At 45.1% G+C, this 18686-nt stretch overlaps 1 protein-coding gene and 1 long non-coding RNA gene across 4 annotated transcripts in view; one reads left to right on the top strand and one right to left on the bottom strand.

Moving 5' to 3' along the window:
- GTPBP2 (GTP binding protein 2) overlaps positions 1-18686 on the top strand; it is a 220971-nt gene that overhangs the window by 6840 nt on the left and 195445 nt on the right. The gene's annotated exons all lie outside the window — the stretch shown is intronic.
- On the bottom strand, positions 400-7604 carry LOC136014247 (uncharacterized). Of its 3 annotated transcripts, XR_010612568.1 has the most exons (6): positions 7420-7604; positions 7008-7123; positions 5476-5561; positions 3628-3665; positions 2260-2435; positions 400-953 (listed from the first exon to the last, which is right to left on the bottom strand). It is a non-coding gene; the product is annotated as an uncharacterized LOC136014247 (long non-coding RNA). The 3 variants fall into 3 exon arrangements; XR_010612566.1 differs by lacking the exon at positions 7008-7123 and having other exon boundaries at positions 401-953; XR_010612567.1 differs by lacking the exons at positions 400-953; positions 7008-7123 and having other exon boundaries at positions 962-2435.

The following is an 18686-nucleotide window of genomic DNA, read 5'->3' as shown; positions in this document are numbered from 1 at the left end:
GCGATTCCCCTCCCTCCCTCTTCCCCTCCCATCCCTTTCCGCGCTGGGCGAAAAGGCCACGGAGGTAAAGGGGTGCGCGCCCCCTCCGCCGCTCTCCCCGCCAGCCACACGCGGGACCGCAGCCCCCCGTGGCTCGAGCACTTCGCCCCCAACCTCCGCGCCCTGTCCTGTTCCCCCCGGCCGCCGTCACTCCGCCCGTTCTGCCCTGCCGATGGATGCACGTTCGGGTCAAAATTCACCTTGCCCGTGGGAATCGCTTCAAAGTCCAGCAGAGCCATTTGGGGGTAGGGGGCAGCAGGGGACAAATTGCCGTCACAGTCATCATCTGTCCTTCCCACTCCCCTATCCCCCCCCTCCGGCCCCCATCCTCCGAGGCCTTCGCTTTTCAGATACAGGGATTTCTTCGCACCTACGTGCCAAAGCGGCGGAGGAGGGATCATCCTCAGCTGGGTTTTATTTCTCTGTATGCAGTGTCACCACCCTTGGCACAGGGGGCCTGCCTGAGCGGTGCCCCGATGTGCAGGAGGGTGTCCCCGTCGAAGGGGTGAAGACTGTTGCCAGACAAACCCCACCCTGCTTTCTGGGAAGGTATTCGAAGAGCAAGCTTTGTCTCGAGGAGGTTACGGCAGGCATTCTCCAACTGAGCTCCCTTGCTCTGGTCACAGGCAAAATTTCCCCGTATGGGATGTACAGTAACAATATGCTTGTGTCAGTGTATACAAATCTCCCTCCTGCCACCATCCTCTGAGGATCTTGGGTGGTGGACCAAGTGGAAGTCCAGACTGGCAGATTCCTGGGGCTCACCGTGGGCTGGAGGAAGGGGGGAAAAGGACACCGAAGAAAAAACAGGCCATATTATCATTGGAAAGCAGGTATTCCAGTGCTGTGCCACAGACTCCTACTGACACAGGCAATGCGTTGGCTCTATAGAGGCACCTGCTGGCTGAGGGAAACTACGAGGAAAAAAGAAAATACAATTCTTTGCTTTCAGTAGATCTTAGACCTCTTCTTCCCTTCGTTTATTTTTGTTAAGATTTTGTGTCAGTGCAGTCTGTGGGGATGCCCCCGGGTCACACTGACCCCGAGGAAGGCTGGGACATGAGCGACAGGTCTGTCCGAGCAGGGAGTGACTCCAGCTCCTGTCTGGCCCCTCCATTGCCCCGCTGTAGGGCTGCGCCCCGGGTGATGATGGCCCTTTCTTCTGGGCAAGGGGAGAAACCTAGCCCAGTGGAAAGCCTGGGGGAGAATATAATCCCTTTCCCCTCAGGGATCACGTTTCTACAGAGTGGTGGGTGTTGTTCAAACATTGCAAAAGAATCCCTTTTTCTTTGCTTTCTCCATTTTTTTTTTTTTAACTAATTGTTGCAGAGGGTTTCTGACAAAAGAAATATTAATAGAATCATTGAATCATAGAATGGTTTGGGTTGGAAGGGACCTTAAAGCTCATCTTGTTCCAGCCCCCTGCCATGGACAGGGACACTTTTCACTAAAGCAGGATGCTCAAAGCCCCGTTCAGCCTGGCCTTGAACACTGCCAGGGATGGGGCAGCCACAGTTTCTCTGGGCAACCTGTGTCAGGGCTTCACCACTCTCACAGGGAAGAATTTTTTCCTAATATTCATACAAAATAATCAGTTTCCCATAGTCAGACTGCAATTGTCAAAAATACTTTCTAAGAGACAGTGAGACTTCAAGTCCCCACTCCAGGGAAAATAGGGGATATTTCACTAGCTGAACGTAAAGCCAAACTAAAGCTCCTGGAGGCAAGAACCACTTCCGACTCTGTCACAGTTTACTGTGAGCAGCTCCTTCCTTATGCCTGGCCTCTGCATTTCAGGCCAGCAGGAAGCAGATAACTCACTAGGTGCTTTTTACTCTTTAACTGGTAGAAGTTCTTTGGTGCCATTTCCCCTCCCGCTGGGTGAGCAGTTTATGAATGAAGGTGGTACTACTGCAAACACCTTGCGATTTGAACACTTCCCTGGATGGACAAAATCCCTCCAACTGCTGCACGACCGAAAGTCCCCCACAGAAATCTCGCAGAAATTACTAAGTCCATGAGTGGCAAGGGGTAGCCTTATCCCCTTAAAGCTACAATGTACTGTAAATAATGTACAGAACCCAGCTTCTAAAATTACCACTACAGGATTGCTCATCTCGTCTTACGTTTCATCTGGATCCTGTGATCTTCCCACCTGCCAACATCCTGTTACCAGGAAAGCGGTGTATGTGAGGTTTGTGCAAATGGTCATGTACTTGCCTGAATTCTGGCACCGGCAAGGACATTCATGTGCCTTCCATGTTAACGTTACACCGCAATAAATACTGACATTGCTATAGAATCCGCAGCATTCATGCTGAGCACCACTCGCCAAAAAAGCAAATCAATGCATGTCCTGGCTGCGCTTCTTGTTATCTTTCCCATGTCAGTGACTCCTGAGACAGAAAGAAAGACAGCATCAACAGGCAGGATTTTAAATATGGAATACCCAAAAGCACGAGCTCCATGTTTAGGCACTTAAGGGAAGACGCGTGATTTGCAAAGGGGCCGGGGGATGACTTATTTGGAGCTGTGAGACGCTGAGAACTTTTAAGAACCTGACCATAATTTAGGACTTCATCCTGCAGATTGAGTTCAGTGGAAGCTTTGGCATTGACTTCAAAGGGCATAAGATCAAGCCCTTATTTAGGGGCTCAAAATACAAAATTAGGAGCCTAAATTTAGGCATCCATTTTTCAATACCTTGACCCACGTTAGCAGTACCCTTCATCTAATCCTTCTGTTTGACCTGGAAAGAGGGGAATGTCAGTAACTCTTTCCTGACTTAGGAGAAAGAACCTGTGGCTGACAGGAGGGAAATGCAAGAAATGAACTCCCCGCACTTGGTTTATTTTATCTCCCCTCTCTCAGATCCCCAAAATAACAGCTGGGGCAATGTTAGCAGAGGAGCTCAGGCCCACTTTGAAACTGGAACAGGAAATGTGAGAAATGCGTACGTTAAAAAACAAATGAAACAATATTTTCTTAGAATTACATCTCGTGGGCAAGTCTGGGGGGAATCTGGATTTGGATAACCTAAATTGGGAGAGAAGTCAGGGAAACAAAGAGTAATTTAAAACATTTTAGTGCCAGAGCTATTTCTTAACACACAGCTCACTCTCTGGTTTCAAATATAGTCCCTCAGCGCGAGCCTGGAGATCAGCACAAGGAAAACCAATGTCTTGTTCTAGCAGACATGACACAAAGGCCAGAATGAGGTGAGCTGTTGGGAGAAGCAACCAGGTAAACGGATACTAAATGTCCTGAGGTATTTCAGGTGCATCCTTCCCTGTAGGAAATCCCAGGGACACAAGATGCAATAACCAGGCTATGGCCGAGTTGGCTTCAGCACGGTCACAAGACAGTGAATCAATTAACCTCATTATTGTGATTATTTTTGTGTCGGTTGCACTAACCGGGAAGGGAGCAGCTGTAGGTATAACAAAAGGTTGCTCCTCTGAGATGCTTTGCCAACGCTCCCTCTACTGTGGTATAAATAGAATACATGCAGCGGGCAAGGGCAGCGCTAGGCTTGTATCTGCAAGCATTAGAGATGCCCATGCACCACCCACTGGCAGTTTCACTTGCCTCTGTCACTCAGGAGTTTATCCAAAGATTTTCAGCTCCTGGAAAGAGAGAAAAATGCTCATGAACGTGCAGCACTGTCACTCACTCTGTCCTTCTGGGTTGATTTTGTACCCTGGGGGCTTCTCCCACGGGCAATAATTACAGCAGATGAGTTGCTCCCCCTTTCCTTACTCTCCATCCCTACTTTCCTCCTGTCTCTCACTGGACATTTGTATTTTCCTGTCTTTTGTGTTTGGTTTTTTTTTTTTCCCCAGCAAGCAGCAGAGGCAGCGAGAAGTGAGTGGAGGTAACAGGGCAGGTCCTCAGCCATCAGTAGGGCTGTTTTCATCTACAGAGAGATCAAGAGACTCAAACAGCTTTCTTCCTGCTGAAACTACATGTAATGTCATTGTACGGATACAGACATCTTGACCCTGACTTAGCCGTCCCCAGGTAATAGAGCTGGTAGGAATATACACACATGATTATTGTGATAGTACTTCATCTTACACTTACATCACAGTCCCTGGAGAAGCATGCGATGGGGGAGCCTTACATATTAAATCATTTCCTGAAGGGCAGAATTCATTTGGGCTCATTTATTATCATTTGTCCTGGAGCTCATATTTTGCACTGAGCATAGGGAAGGGGTGTTATTCATGGCTATGGGTCTAAGAATCAAAGGCCAATTGCAGAAAAAGCTGTTCCATTGTCTGAGGTTGATTACTTGATGTTTGTCCCAGGTGCTGGACACATGTTGCTTGCTGAAGGAGATATGACTTGATCTCAGATTTAAACATTTTGGTATCTACCAAACAAAAATAAAACTAAACTCAAGCATGTGTATTCTTCCCCTGCAATGCAAATGGCCCTTAGCAATATTGACCTGAATAATAGGTAAACCCATACAACAATCAAATCAGAATTACATCAATGGCACATCAAATGAGTATGGTAACAGGGATACAGAAGCTGGACAGTCAACACATGCAGTCCTCTGCAAAGACAAGCAAATGAGACTTCAATCCAGGTGAATCTACAGAGCATCTATCCTGTGTGTGCCACAGGACAGGACCACAGAGTCCCTCTCAGCACCTCACACCACACTGCAGAGCTGTAGCAAAAGGACAAACACCACAAATGTAACATGCCACAGAAAGAGGGAAGTACACAAGGCTCTCTCCAGGCCCTGGCAGTGGCAGGCTGTGGTTTGCACCAGTGTCCCACACAACTATCAGAAGCTGTGAGCACCAAAGGGGAAGGTAGTAAACTCCAACCGGTGGTGTTTATCTATCTGATCAAGGAAAAACTCCCGTTACCCACATATCTGACAGTCAGGATAAATGCTGGGGACATGGGGTCAGGACCACAGATACACCTTGTCACAAATCATGTCTTTTCTCTGGCCTCTCACTCACCAGTGTTTCCCTAGATGGAACCCAGAAGCCTCCTTCTCCTTCAAAGGTAGGAGGAACCCTTCCTATCTCCCTCCTGGAAGTGTGGGATTATTGCCACACAGGCACGGGTGTGTGCACCCACAAGCACTGACCCATCCTCCTCTCAGATCTGTTTGGTGAGATTCAGAAGGCCGTCTGCAATGATTTGGGAGTTACAACTTCCTTCGGGTGAAAAGCTCGGGAGCAGTTACCAGCCAGCCATTTGTGGTTCCCCATCCCAGCGTACCAGAGGGGCACGAAATGTATATGCTCCAAAGCAACACCTGTGCCTCTCCTCCAGCAATTAGGGTCTGAGGTAGGGAACCTCCCCATCCCCAAGCATGATGTCCCCACAGGTGACTCTAGACTCCTTGCACCATTTCCTACTCCCACCTCTTTCCCCACAGGTAACTTATGATCATCCCAGTCTTACCTCCATGAATGATCTGGGGCCGATCCCTTCGGGAAATCCTTCAGGCTCTAAACCCCAACCAAAGGATGCTCCAATCAAATGTACAACTGGATGCCAGAGAATGCTAGATAAGTATCCGGTGTGTAAACCACAAACCATACATACAATTGTAAAGGTCCCATCTCAGAGGTTTATTAATGTTTGGCTCTACACTCCAAAATCACGGGGTTTCAAAAAAACCACCAAACCAACAGACTCAACAAATTGTGTTGGGTAACTGGAAATTTGATAACTCTTTTGAATCACAGTTTACACGAGATAGTATTTCAGTTTCATCAGGACCTTGAGTAGAGCATATTGAATACAGCTCAGTGAGCAATTTCATTGAGAGCACACTGGGTTGCTCAAGCAGGGGAGTTTTCTTAAATTCCTCCTGTCTCTGGACTCCATGGATGCTCACACACCTTGGTAGCTGTGTGCCCCGAGCCACACCTTCACACCCCCAAAAAGGCTGGGCAATGCTCCAACTAATAAAAGATCAAAACAAGGGCAAACAGGCTGCTAGGAGGTTCCTAAATTATTCAGCTCTCAGTCTCCCGGGCGAGTACTTCCCTGCTCTGGAACTGAAATGCAGTTCATACTGCATCCCTCAGGAAAACAGTCTGAGAGAGAGCCTTCCTCATCCTTGGCCAATCTCATCAGCCTCTTCCTTGCTAATTGTAATTTCACACATTCCTTTTTCCTCTCAGCATTTCAAAACTGAGTTCTTAGGGCAAAACTTGGAGGAAGGAACTTTGGTCCAAACAACTTCAGCTGGAGACAACACTTCACTAGTGTCAGTTCTGGGAAATTTCATTTACACCAGTAGCATGAAAAGTAGCCAAGGCTTAAAATGCCTGAGATGCCAGAAATGTCCCCTTTCTTCCAAATGCGATATTCATAAATAAAGCTACTTTTGAAGAAGATTGGCAATCTGAATTGGGTAATAGGTTTTCTGGTGTCACCAATTCTCAGAAAGGTCAATGTTAAAAGCCCAGATGATTTAAAACAAAAACCGTAGGGGCAGCTACTCATACAACTGCCGGCCATCAACAAAATTAAAGTTCAAACATCTGATCAGTTTCATCACTTCCAGCATATTTTCTGCTCACCTAAAAAGAAGTGTTGTGTTTTTTTTCTGGAACTAAGCTATGGGTCAAAGAGCTTAGCTTCTGACATCTGCACTTTTACAGAGAAGTTGCTTTTCAATATTGTCTGTATTCCCATATATGTTATTTGTCTCCCCAAAGAGCAATATTAACTCTTCCAAAGCAAGATGGACAGAGGAAGACGCGAGTTTGCAAATCATCAGTAAAACTACCATCTCTACCTCAGTAGCAAAAAAAATATAGTGAAGGTTTGCCCCATCCCCTTCCTGAACATTTCACAAGGTTTACAGTAAGGGGGGAGCAGCATCTAATCCACTCACATCTTATCCATCTGTATTATGTTTCAGGACAGCACAGGACCACCAGGACAGTGCCCCAGACCTGCACAGGGCAATGCTCTCTTACCATTACAATGTGAGGCAGCAGCACTCAGAAACAGCAAGCTGTTTTCCAAGCAAAGAAAAATACACAGTCCGTGCTCCAAAAAAACTTGCTATGAAGTACTTAGCAGCTTGTTTTCCCTGAAAGTGAGCCATAAAACAATCTTACAGCAATGCACTTATATCTGAATAGCCTATGTCCAGAGCCAACCAGTTTGCAAATACAAGAAAAGCAGGCTGAATTGGAATAAAGCTCCCCTTACCCTTTAGAAATAATACCATTTCTTTCCATTTTCCTTTCATTTACCCCCCCCCCCCGTAAGTTTCAAAAGCCCCAAAACACCCTCTCTACCCTGGAGTAAACACTTATGCCACTTTTTAATTCTCCTAACCCTGATGCTTGGATGGCAAAAAGCCCCTCCTGCCATTCAAAATACCTTAATGCCAACCTTTTTGGGGGCTGGCTTACATGTCTCCGGGTTTCCGTGTGCAGTGCAGTGCAGTGCTAGGACCCCAGGACACACCTGACATCAGGACAAGTGTTCCCTGAGGCAACATCCCAAGTACATGTCACTGGCTGGTGAAGAGGTCTGTTAGCAAGACAGCTTTTGCTTCGCTCAACATCAGCCCAGTTAGGTGAAACAACACGAGCTGAATCCCGTTTTCAAAGAAAATGATTGCACAACCCAGTGCTATCTGTGAAAACAAATAATTAAGCAAACGAAGCCAGGCAGCAGACTCAATGCAACAATAAATGCGCTTCATGCAGCGCCATGCCTGGCTAGCTAGCCCTGCTCTGGAGACCAGCTGCCCACTTTCACCCTTGCACACTGACACATTGCACTGCATTTCACTTGGCGAGTTTGCTTTGATCCCCTGGTGCTCAGCAGAGGGACCCTACAAAGTTCTGCTGAAGCAGCATTTGTACCTGTGGTTTAGCTGGACTTTTCTGTTTGAAGGGAAGGTGGCTTTGCAGTCGTTGAAGGGAAGAAGTGACTTCCAGAACAGAAATACCTTATTTGTTCTTATTTCAGGACTTTCACTGGTGAACACATCTGCTGTGTGTGTACCCATGTTCTTACCCTGCCTGGGACTGAGGATAGGTCTGGACAAAGAATGCATGGTGAGGAGATGATGCAGAATCTGCTAGAGGAGGTGCTGGTGGAAGGTCTATAGCTCATCACCCAAGGGATCATGCCTTCAGGATTCCATGGGAAGAGGACAACCCATCAGTTCACAACGTAACAGAGCACCTCTGACACATTAGAGACATTGAGAAACCCAAGGGCTACACCTCGGAGAATGAAGCAGTTGCCAAGGGAGTTGTCTTCTTTAATAATATACATCCTTGACCCAGATGCAGACCATGTGCAGACTGGCCTCACTGCTGGACAGCATCCTATGGCACAGAGAGCTGAGGCCAGTGTCTGGGGGCTCGTGCCAGGTTTCGGTCGAAAGTGCTTGCCTTTCATTTTACTCTGGACTGAGCAGTCGGAATGGAGGAGCTGCATCTGCCAGCGCCGATTTCATCTGGTCAAATGTTTGGTGTACTAAGATGAGTCAAGATTCATTAAGCAGCTGCTGGGGTTGCCTGAGCTGGCTGCATTTTTCTCCAACAACGTGCACATGTGCTTCAGAGAGCAGCTATTGGGTCGGTTACCTGCTCTCCCAGGCCAGCAGCTCAGCCTGGGAGGATCGTGCTGGTACTTCTCTTTTGGCATCCTGCCTGTACATATCTGTCCACATGGGAGAACGAAGGTCTCTGATGGGGTCACCACTAGGGCAGGCACTCAGAGCAGGAGCAATCATCTCCTCACTAGACATGGCCAGGTACAGAAACCAGAAAAAAGATCAGGCCACGGGCCACAGAGAGGTCCCTGCATGCTGATGGATAACAGTTAGCTGGAGGCACTCAAGCACACAGCTGGAGCCAGCCAGCACAGCTATTCTGTGCCATGTCATGAAGATGTCCAGTGCTCTGTCACTGCAGACACCCTGGGGACAGCCAACTGCTGGCAAATGGGAAAAACTTATTCAGGGAGGTTTATTGCTGGCTGCTCCTGTCCTGAAGGCACCAAAGCATGTCTGATGCCAAAGCATTGCAGAATTAAGAGCAAAACAGCCATTGCATCCCAGGAGACTTGTGACTAGTGCAAATTTTACTCTGACCAGCGCTGGTAACACCTAGGCTGACATGGAAGGTGATCCCACAACAGCTAGCACACATCCGCAGGCAGAACAGAGGCAGAGTGGGGTAGGAGCAGTCAGGGTGGGCCTTCTAAACCACTTTCCTTTGGTGGAAACTCACTCCCTATTGGTATTCTGCACTAGATTAAGACTACTAACTACAGAACTGAAAATAAATTATTGATTAGTTAAGAGAAAATGAGAGTGACTCAATGTGATTTGTTACGGGCAAACAGAATAAAGTCCAAACTGCTAACGTACAAACGTGGAGCTTTAAAAAGGCCAGTTTCCAAAGCTAAAAACAATTCGGACTTGAGCTAAATGAGATGGGGGAGAAACACAAACAGAAGAAATGGAATAGTTGGGAAACTGCATATTTTTATTGGTGCTGAAATGTCACAATTGAGAAAGAAGGCTGGTTTGGAAGGAAAATAGAGCAGTTGGAATGATTAAATATGTAGATGTTGGTGTCTGTATGGATTTGTGTGTATGTAGGTAGGAGGGGGGAAAGAGAGGAGCTAGCAGAAATAACTATTGTGACTGATAATTTAATTGTTTGGAACTGTAGAAAAAAGATAGGAGGGGCAAAAGGACAGGAAGGTATTTGTGGACGGGAGACATAAGGGCAGTAAGACAGCTTTTTAAAGCACAGTACAAACAAAGGATATCATAAAACAACTCTAGTCTATTTCTGTGTGGAAATCGTGGTGAAATAATCATCCAGTAATGATATAGAGAACAGTTGTAGCCAACAGATATGACTGTTGCAGACTTTGGACAGTGATGACATGTATTTCCTTCCCAATAGGGACTACTGAGTTTTTAAAAATGTAATAGGTGTGTAAGAAAACTGAAGGAAGAGATTTAGTTTGAACACAGCAAAAAACCCCAGCAACTCAATAGAAAGAGCTGCACAAAAAGGCTCTGAGGGGCTTCGATACGTATTGGAGAACAAGTTTCATAGGCCTAGAAACAAGGTGGCGTTGTACCAGCATTAGAATGAGTGAATGAAGAAGGTTGTGTGGCACTGCAGCAAGATACCCAGAGGGCTGGTGGAGACTCCATTCCTGAGCTTTTCCATTAGGAGAACAACGTAAAGGGGATAGCATAATTCCTATCAGCAAGCCTAGATACGTAGGAAATGGATCTAGTTAGAATAACACCTTTTATCAGTGAGATTATGAGCTTGCCTGACATAGGTAACAGGGTGATGTAATTTACTTAGACTTCTTCAGGCCATTTCAATTCGTGCCATAGGATGATACAAAATAAGCATGGATCTCATTAAATGGATTTAAAGCTGGCTAACTAGTAGGTGTCAGGAAATGATACTGTGAGTGAAGAGTCACCATTTGGCAAGTGGTGCTTTTGTCCCAGCTCTTTCAAATCCAACTCAGAAAGACAAATGAAATTATTCCTATTGAAGTCTGAAGATGGCACAAAGATGGACCTATTGAGTAATGAATAGGATATGTCTTTGGTGCAGAACAATAGTGCCTGGGCTCATGCAAACATGATGCATTTTAATGCAGAAATGTATGACTCACAGCTGAGCAAGTAAAATGGAGACCTCCTACCAAAAGGGGATTTCTACCCAAGCAAGCCAGAAATCTGGAGAGGACTGGGAGTTCATGGAAGTATCTGCCAGGGTGAAATACAGTGTCAAGGGTAACAAGATCCTGGGCTGCAAAACAGGAAGTATTAAACAGGAAAAGGGAGGTTGCATTATCCCAGCCTTTAGCACGAAGACAACTACTCCTGGGATCACTGCATGGGCACGGAGGAGTCAGGAGGGTGCTAAGAGCCAGAGGATGACTGCAGCACTGGAAAAGATGTCATGGAGTAGAACTGCCAGGACACAGCCTATTCGTTGGATGAAAGAGAAGGTCATGGGTGATCCGGTCATGGCGTGTAAGAGTCTTACACTGGAGACAACGATGCAATATCAGATGGCCCTCTTTGGTTTAGCTCTCTGGTTTAGTTACAAATATTAAAAGAGCCAATAGGGGAAATGATGCAAGGCAATCTTGGAGATTAGAAATGAGGCAAAAATACAAGTGAGGAAAATTACAAGAAGCTCTGGTGGACTTTTAGAAAACTGGAAATCTTTCAGTCGTTCATTTTCTAGAAAAGAGTTTTAATGTTTCTGCTTAATTTAACAGGGATGAAAACAGGAAGGTTCTTTGCCAGGTGTTACAGAGATCAGATGAGATGGTCACCACAGTCCCTTCTGCCCCGTGTTTCTGAATCTGTTATAAAAGTTGATGGATTCTGTGGGTATATTTGTTTCTAGCTCTCACTGCAATAGGGATTTGTGCCTTCCTAATGGCCAGTCAGTGCTGTTTCTCCACATCCATTAGCGATTCCCTTCCCGATGGCCTGTTTTCCTTCTTCATCTCTGTAGCCAGAAGCAGCAGTCTGCTTCGTTACCTTCTCTCCTGTTTTCCACAAGGTTCAGACTCTCACAGGCCACTCCTCTGTGTGTGTCCGTCCCAGCTCCATTTCAGACCCAGTGTGCCCGAGTCCCCACATTCCTCCAGCCCTGCTCCTACTGTTACATCCCAAGAGATGTCTCTGGGGGAAGACCCTAAAGATGCCCTAAAGATGTCCAGGTCTTTCTTTTCAGCTCCAGAGAGCAGCTACGCAACTGCCTCAGACTTGAGTCAGAGGCAACTTTTGGGGCAGCTAAAGACAACTTTTGAGCAGGTAAGGCAAGTCCCATGACGAACAACTTGCCCAGGTCATACTCCAGGTTTGTGGCAGAGGGGGGAAGGGTCTAGAGCAGACTCCCACCTCCTGCACCATTATCCAAGCCCTTGGACCACGTTTGGCAGGTCAGTTGGTTTTTCCCCTAACAGGGAAGCGACTGAATTTCGTGCTGCCCACACTCCCCCCTGCTGGTCACACTGGCGCTCGGCCCTGCCTGCAGCCTGGCCCACTGCTACCCTACCAGTTTTCGGGCTGCTTCAGATTCTGGAGGGAAATGCAGGAAAAAGATCACAATGGCACCCGGTCCCGTGCCTGGAGGTGCTCGGGTTTAAACATCCCTCACCCATGCGTTTCGACAGGGCATGAATTTCCGCCTGGATGAGGAGAGCAATGAGGAATGCCTCTTTTTTTGGCTGATGCTAGCAAGAAAATAATGCTCATGTACATACAGTCACCCAAGCCAAGGAAGCCTCTGCCAGCAAATGCCACTGTAGGAAAGACTCAACAGCATCAAAGAGTTACAGAGGGCCATTGGGCAGGCCTGCAAACAGGAATGTCATTAACGTGAATGCTACCTCACGCTCTGCATGACTCAGAGCTGGAAGTGGAAGCAGAATCCCATTACCTGTGCCCTCTGACAGTATGGTCGTAACCCCGGCAGAAAGAGACTGCTAAAAATTAACTTATTAGTATCGTTGTTGTTGTTGTTGTCGGTACTAAGACGCTAGATACAGGAGAACTAACTCAAAGATGGCCCGTCCCCTTCTGCCAGCCACCGTCTGAAGACAGGGCCTTTCTGCTGAAGATAGAGATTAAGGAGAAAAATGAGTGAAGATTTCCATTTCTGAGATAGCTGGTAATAATTAACATGCAGCTAATGGAGAGGTACGTTAGTGGGGCTTTCCAGGGAATGTATTCTAGCTGCGAGAAGATGGAAAAATTCCAGAGTGAAATGCAACTGGTCTTGCACCTCATATTTCTTGTGCTCCCCAGATCCCATCAGGCCATTAGAAGGCCTGACCCTGAGCATGCTGAAGTTACTCTAAGCATTTTCTTTGTGTATAGAGGACTTTGGAGCAAGGCTGCTAAACTCAAAAGAAGAAAACAGGGATTATACTCCTGTTGGAGGGAGCTGAAGCTCAAGCAGCCCATGGGGTACCTCCATCTCTCTGGCAATATCTTTCTGACAAAATAACCCTGTTATCTCATGCTGGAGCTCCTCCCCAACCCCAACCCACTCTTTCTTTCAGAGATTGGTTCACCAGGGAGCAGACAGCCCAGGCTTTGTACAGAAGGGATTGCGATATGCCTACCAACACAACAGGCCAGTGTGTGGTCCAGTCTGTGAGCTGCACATCACCACAAACCACTCTGAATAAAGCAATAAGGGAGCACAGACCTTGCTGTAACAGGAACAGTACAGCCCCACTAGTGATAAGTTAATTTCTTAGTATATCTCTGGCCTATCTGCTAAGGAATCCAGCACTGATTTCCTCTGGTGGGACACTTCTCACACTGTTAGTCATAGAACACTACAAGTTTTCAAGGAGGGAAACAAAGACCAACTTCTCCCAACAACTGGGATTAGGCACATTTATATACAAAGAGTAAAAAACACCATCAGTTTGTGCTATCGTTTACTGTTGCATATGCAGCAGGAATAGCTCAAGATAGTGTAAGAAAAATAGTTGAAGTCATACAAACATATAGATTCTGGGGTATTTATGAGACAAGATAGCACAGTGAGAAAGGACAGATAAGGTGGTGTAAGAAGAAAAGAAAATGAGAAACTTTGCCCAGGGCAGTTGAGAGACTGAGGAAAAACAAATTTGAGTGAGAAAGTTTTATACATCAGATGATCCCCAAAGAGCATTTGTGTCTTTCTTCTCTTTCATAAACACAGAAGCAGCAAAAATAGGGGGAGGAAAAAGCACACTGAAATCTTAACTCTCATTAGTAGCATATAAAAAAGAAAGTCTCGCTCCATGCAACTCCTTGCAGCTCTGCACAGGCAAAGACTCACATGGGAAAAGAGACTGAAGGACCATTAGTAATCACAAAACCCAATCTCCTGTAATTACCATCCAAGCTTTAAACAAAAATTCTTCACAATTTGCCAGTCGTAACCGTAATTCTATTGTCTTTGCTCCCAGTCCCTCGGCTCCCAGTTACAAGACCACTCATGCAGAACGCCAGGTTAGAATTCTGATAGCTGGTGGAGACAAAGAGAAAGTCCACCAGGGGAAGATAAATATTGTTCTATAAAGATCACCACCCAAATCTACTCAAATTCCAAAAGATAAGAATCGTTAATAATTTCCTGCTCCAAGTGGTCAGCCCTGGCCTCTCCTGCAACCTCGTGTTCCCATGAAGATAACATTTTTTAATGACAATTTCAAAAAAAATACCCCAAACTAAAGCACTTTTCTCCTGAGTAAAACTTCTGTGCCTAATTTAGCCAATGTTGGCTTTAGGCCATCACACCTCGTTCTTCTCCAGGGGGTTGCATGGTGCATTTAGAGAAATGCAGCTATATCTGAAATGTCTGAGCACTTTATTTTAAGCAAAACACAGTTTCCATCCACCTCCAAAGGACAGAAGTATTCCAGCGAGCAAAAGCTACCCATTCATCTTACCGGATCACAAACTTTCCTCTGTCCCCAGACAGCCAAATAACAATAAGGAAATTTTGAAGCAAATTCTCTCCTTTAAGGGCTGATGAAACTCTTTGACCACAGCCATGCAGAATCATGGAATCTGGAATTGTTATCTACCAGTGGACGCCAGTGTGTTCGGACTCTCTCACATACTCCAATAGCTGCATGTTTATAACCCTGGTGTTATCGTCAAGCATTTCCAAGACCGTTTTGGTTTGCTGATACATTACTACAGTTAGTTAGAGAAAACATTTTGCAGGAGCTGCTCTCTGGCTCTTCTGGCTCTGTAAGATCCCCACATCGGAGCAGCTGCAGAAGTGATTTGCCTCGAAAGAAGAACTGTAAAGTGCCTGCATCCCAGGACAGGGAATACAGGACCAGTCGTTAGTAGAACAGCATCATATCATGGTCTGCAAAGTATGTATAGCCATGGCCGCTCCTTACGGCAGAGCTGAGCTGCCTGTGCCTGCCTTGTGCTCCTTACTCTAGAAACTCCCACCCCGGGCATTTCCTTCTGTGCCAGCCCCCCAGGAGCCATACAGGTATGAGAGAGAAAACTGGTTCTGCTCAGCAGAAATGTGGCAGAACTTTGCTCATTGCCATGCACCAGAAGGAACCACTTTTGGGAGCCAGATCCAAGGGCAGGCTTGCGTGGTGGGCACTGGAGGTCAGGAAGTTATCGCTTTATTTGTAAACATGAGAAAACTTCATCTGGAGTCAGTGAAAACACAGAGTCCCGTGGGGCCATTTTCCTGAGTCAAAAGCAATAAATTCAAAGAGCTCATCCTTACAGAGAAAGGAAATTGGCAAAGCACAGCAGTGTAATAATACCTTTCATTGTATATCTACAGGCCCTTTGATCCCTGGATATTTACAAATATTAATGAGTCATGCTTCTCAAGCACCTTTTTGGAAGGTATTATTAGACCATTTTCCAGATGGGGAAACCCACAGGAGAGAGAAGTGAACCTTCCATAGCCACACAGAGCGTCCGTGACACAGCCGAAAGCAGAAACCAGATATTCTTGCTTCCAGTCCTTTGTTTTTAATTATAGCAACATTCTTCCTCTCATATTTTATGTTCTATTTTATAACAAGTCATATATGAATACACCTATGTAGGACATTTCTTGCTGGCTTACTTTCCACTAGACACACTGACATTTTACTCTTTACACTAAATTAATTTTAACTGACTGCATTACAGCAGAAAACTCTGATAAATACACACTGCTGTCACACAGAGAGTGTTCCTCGCACAAAATAGTAATGGCGTTTACAAGCAGCAACAGGACACCGAAAATTTAAGAACAGATGGGTCTTTAATGTTTGAGAGGGAAATCTTAACAGAAGAAGAAGAAAAATGCGCTATACATATGAGTGAATGCCAAATAATGTTGCATTGGTCAAGTTCAGCAACTGTAAAGCTACAGTATCTTAAGGGCTCATATTTAAAGAGCCAGAACTCAATGTCTGTGGTTTGATGAAAGAGCAGAGGTAAAAAAGAAATGAAAAAATCGTCAAGTATTCTCAAGTATGTGAGAAAGCAGCTATCTATAGGCTCCTTTGTTATGGGGGAGCTGATAAAACACATCACCGAGCACTGCTTTTTTGCTCCTGTTGTGGATAAGCAGGACAGTTGTCACTGGTTGACCTAACCCATAGCAGCTCTGTGCTCCTCTAGAACACCATAGCACTTTCCTTTTTTCCCTTTCTTTCCTTTTTTCCTTATGTTCCTTTTTAATTTTTTTCCTTTTTTGTTTTTCTTTATTTATTTTCTTTATTATTTTTTTTTTTTACAATGTACAGATCCTTTACATATAACAGCTCATGTGTTAAAGCCAGAACGCTATCACAGAGTTTAGGTTAATGAAATAACTTCATTTACATACAGGGCCAGTATTTACTAGCTTACTTCTACAGACCATCTCAAAACATTCAGATCCTCCTGTCTCCTCCCTCTGAAATCTATAAATTCTTCCCACCAAATCCATAGATAAGGGGATGAGCCAGGCCTCTGCACCGATTCTGTTTCTTACCGGCCCTGAAGTGCTGTGGGAATTCGATCGCTTTATCATATTTTCCCTGGTTTTCTCTTCAGCCTCAACCTTCTCTGCCCTCACCCTTGACTGCGCTGATTGTCCTTTCAAGAGAGCAAAGTAACTGCTCTGGATTTTACCAGGGGACATTTTGTGGTGGGATAAACCTGTCCAGATGCTGGCATTTACATTAGCACTAGACGTCTAGACTTATTTTAACAGTCAGCGCAGAGAAACAGGCATTCTGGGGCATGGGTAATCTCATTTTAAGGTAGAGGTTGAAAAGCACTCAGATGAACCAACTCCTGGAAGCGCCTATCTCTCTCCATTGGCTATAAAGATTGCCTGGAGCAGAAGCTCAAACATAAACATCAAAAGTTAAGAGAGATGAAAGTGTATCGCCCTCAAAGTGCCTAATACAAAGGGACTTCCATAGTCACCAGGCTTTGGGTCTTTTGTAGTGCATGAAATAACATCTATGTGCTTTCTATGATGTGATCAAATAGTAACAGAAAATAGGGAAGAGGATTTTCTATGAAGGAATTACAGAGCTATATTCCTTGTCTGGGAGTGGTATCTGCTGACATGCCTGAAGATAGCTAGGCTTAAGCCTCAGCCTTAAACCCAGCAACTTCGGTTCAAGTATTTCTGCTGCCACCCCTCTCCCCCAGCCTTCCTCTTCATGTTCTTCACGTTAGAAGACAGCAGACAATCACTTGTGCAGATTCCTGTTTTTTCATTTCTTTAATAGAAGGGCTGAATGTCATTTTATGCATATTCTTTTTCAAATTTAGCTACACTTGCCCGATGTCAGCATCTCAACAACTTCATTAAAGACACCGATATCACCCCATAACTGAAAAGCCTGTTTTGTTATGAGGAATCATTCCCCAAAAGCAAATCTTCCAAAGATGCCTGAGCAAAGAGGGAGGGGCTTTGTGAGCTTGTTCTAAAATTCCTTCCTAAAAAAGTGGAAGTGTCTGGGACATTTTGCACCCTGAATGATCTTCTAATCTCTGCTCTTCCAGTCTTCAACACTGCTTTAATTTAGCTTCAGTCAAAGGCCTAGTAGAGTCCAAAATAGCTATCCACAATGCTAGTTGTTCTTCCTTTCAGACAGTCTACAGTAAGGAGTAATTTCCAAGCACTCCCTCTTTGCGTTATGAACTAAGATTGTTTTTCTCAGTTTTCTTTTTTTTGTTCTCTAGGAACGCTTATTGGCAGAAGTGGCTTTGTTTCTTAGAAGTTCATCAGCTCTCGCCATCTGTTTTCTCCCATGATGTCACCACTCTCACTTTTGCCTCATCGCTATTTCCATTGAAATCACTGGATGCCTCAAATGTCTGACCTCCACCAGGAATGAGAAACCAGAACGGAACAGATATGAAGAAAAAAACAAAGGACAGTGGGAACCAAAACCAGGGAAAACAACTGCTCGAAGTCTCCAATTGCCTCTAAGTGTGATTCTTCTTCTAAATCTCTCTATTGCAGTATCATCTTTTAAGAATGTTTTAAATTTGACCTCCACAGAAAAGCTGTTTCAATTTATAGGTTTTAAAAGCTACATGTTTAATAATGTTTTCACAGCATTTATAAAAGTAGTTCTTCCTCTTCATTCTTGCATTCAGGCTCCTATAACGTATAATCAGAGATGGCGTGAGAACTGTTGACAATTCTTACATCATAAGAAGATGAAGGCATTTTAAATTGAAGGATTAATTTCTTTTTCTTAATATTGGTGCCTAATAAACACAGGAAAATAACAGCTTTGTTAACAGCTACTCTGTGAATTTAGACACGAGCCATTTGTTGGTTCTGAAACATACATCAAAATCAAGAAAGACACCAGTGCGAAAACTTTGCTGCTTCTAGCTGAGAAACGAGCACACCATTCCCTCTTCCCATTTTTCTCTCTTGTCCTGATCACACAATGTCAATAAACAAACAAGGCCATAAACCCCGTTGTATTTAGACTTGGCAGGGCACCTGTAGCATGTGCTTCCTCTTACATAAAACAGAGCTTTTTGGCTGTTTTTTGTTGCTCTCTCCAGTATTAAGGTGCCCACAACATTCCAGCCAGAAGCTCTCTGCTGCTTCTGGGGTTGTAACTAT

Source organism: Lathamus discolor, chromosome 5 (assembly GCF_037157495.1).
Source record: "Lathamus discolor isolate bLatDis1 chromosome 5, bLatDis1.hap1, whole genome shotgun sequence".
Taxonomy (NCBI): Eukaryota; Metazoa; Chordata; class Aves; order Psittaciformes; family Psittacidae; genus Lathamus; species Lathamus discolor.
Note: the sequence above shows the minus strand (reverse complement) of the source record. Positions and strands in the feature narration are given on the sequence as shown.